Here is a 2,908-nt window from a genome sequence, read left to right on the forward strand (position 1 = left end):
CTGCCAGCAGAGTAAACATGCTCTATTTTAGACTCGAGCTCTGCAGCAAGCCACTGCTTCACAAACTGAAGAACACACACTAGCAACAAAACTAAAAAGATACACTCATGCACATGCACACTAACTCCGCCCACACACAAATTGTTTACAAGAAATGCGTTGCTTGACCCCCAACCAGAACTGAGCCAAGGGAGCCTCACTAAATTATCCTCTTTTCCCTACAGTTGTCAATGAACATTCATTCAGAAAAAAATTTAATTTAATTTAATTTAATCTATTTGTGACATTTAGATTTGGTAACCAAACAGTGGAATGTAATTATCTTTACTTTAAAAGGACTTTTTTTCTTTAAAAAAGTTTAATCATACTTAGGTCATGACTGGCAAGATGAGGAGAAAGCAAGCAGCTTATTTATTTATTTATTTATTTATTTATTTATTTATTTATTTATTTATTTATTTATTTATTTATTTATTTATTTTTTGGTAGACTCATTAATTAGTTATTCTTCTTCCATAGAATTTTCTAGTTAAAAAGAATAAGTAAGGAAAAAATAACATAGATAAAAGAGGAGTCACTGTGAATACTCTGCAGGAGAGTGGAGTAAGCAGTATGATATTCAGTGGTAGCTATTAACATGACTAAAACACGACTTAAATTGACTTCTCCCTTAAATTTCATGTAATTATTTCCTAACTCCTTTTGTTTTCCATATTTGAGTAGAAAAGTCTTCATTGCAGCATCCACTCTGAGTAGCATTTTCAATTCAGGGGCTTTCTACCTCAGTGAAATTTCTAAGGGTCCAGTGGTGTGGGGCATGTTGAGATATCCCTTCTAACGTGAAGGATAAGTTGTTGCATCTGGTGCCTCCTATAAGCAAGAAGCAGCAAAACCTCTAGTGGTCCTCTTTGGATCATGGAGGCAACATTATCCTCACTTGTTTGTATTACTCTGGTCCATTTACCAAGTGACCAGAAAGCTGCTAGCTTTGAGGGAGCTCAGAAAAGAAGAAGTCTCTATAACAGGTCTTAGATTCTGCATAAGCTGCACAGCTACTTGGGCCATGTGACCCAGCAGATCCATTGGGGCTTAAAGAAGCTGTGGCTAAAAGGGATGCTGTTTGGGGTGTTTGGCAGGCTTCCATAGGTGAATCACAGTCCAGAGACATAGAATGTTGAAGCAATGGTCTGCAATCCTGTTTCTGAGAAACAGCTTTACTCCTATTACTGGGCCCTAGTAGAGGCTGAATGCTTAACCATGAGCCACCAAGTTACAATGCAAACAGAGATGCCCACCATGATTTGTGTGTTAGCTGACCTACCAAGCCATAAAGTTGGGCATGCATAGCAGCACTCCATTATCACATGTAAGTGGTATGCATGTGATTAGGCCCAATCAGACCCTGAAAGCTTAGGTTTCATAAAGAATGGACCAAACACAAATGGTTTGCACTCTGGCTACCCTGCCTTCTCTCTCCCAAATTGCACCTATGGCCTCATAGGGAGTTTGGATGATTACTGGACAGAGGAAGTGAAGTCTTGGGCCTGGTTACAAATGATTCTGCACAATATTAAGGCACCACTCAAAAGTGGATAGCTGCAGCAATGTAGCCCCTTTTTGGGGACTTGGTCAAGGAAAACCCTCCCAATGGGCAGAAAGTGGACAGTGCACCTAGTTGTTTAATTTGGTTGGAAAGAGAATTGACCAGACCAATGATTATATACCAGTTCTTGGGCTGTGGTCAATGGTTTGGCTGGTTTGTCAGAGACTTGGAATGAACATTAGTAGGAAATTGATAACAAGGAAATTTGGGGAAAAGTTATATGGGTTGACATTTCTGAATGAACAAACAAATCATGAAGATATTTGCATCACGTGTGAGCACTCTCTAAAGAATGACCTCAGGATAGGAGAATTATAATAATTGAGAGGATAGAATGACACTTTCTGTGGACACCAGTCAGCCTCTTTCTCCAGACATCCCTGCCATCTTCCAATGTGCTCATGATAAAAGTGGCTGTAGTGACAGGGATGGAGGTTATGCACGGTCTCAGAAACATAGACTTCCGATCACCATTCTATCCTGGCTTTGGCCACTACTGAATGCCCAATATGCCGGCAGCAGAGACCAACACTGAGTTCCTGATATGTCACCATTACCCATGGTCATTAGCTAACTATCAGTTGGCAGGTTGATTACACAGAACCACTTTCATCATAAAAGTGGCAGAGTTTTCTTCTTATTGAAATAGACACTTACTCTGGATATAGATTTGCCTTCTCTGCACACACACTGAATCTGCCATATTGCTATACAATTAAAATATTAATTGCTGAACACATTTTATCTACTTCTGGCTTCTTATTACAGAAGAAATAAAGATATTTGGACCTCTTAGCAAATCTATTCTGTACCACATTGAAAAACTGTACTATAAGGAAGTACATACTTCTAGAAATTATAAAATAACTTATTCACAAATTTGTCAATCTATAAAATTTTGGTGTGACTGACAGTTGATAATTGCTTACATCCTAGTTTTCACTAGAAAATAAATTTACTGAGAGTTAAACATTTTAGTTAATACATAGCAACCAAAGCTACTAGAAATCATAAGTGCAACAACTCTGTAAAGTATTCAAGTAAATTACGAAGTGTTTTGGGTAAGAAAATATAAAAGGTATGAAAACATGTTTTTTGTAAGAAAAAGGAAGAGCGATTTTGTCTAGTTGGGAGGTTCTTTAAAAGTTGTATTTTGTCATAAGCAACAGAAACAGACTAATACAGGAAAACTGGTACTAGAGAAGTGGGGTGTTGCATATAACAAATACTTGAAAATGTGGAAGTGGCTTTGGACTGGGCATTGAGGAGAAGCTGGAGGAATTTGGAGGAATCGTCTAGTAAAAA

Source organism: Galeopterus variegatus, unplaced genomic scaffold, assembly GCF_000696425.1.
Source record: "Galeopterus variegatus unplaced genomic scaffold, G_variegatus-3.0.2 Scaffold7109, whole genome shotgun sequence".
In the NCBI taxonomy this organism is placed as follows: Eukaryota; Metazoa; Chordata; class Mammalia; order Dermoptera; family Cynocephalidae; genus Galeopterus; species Galeopterus variegatus.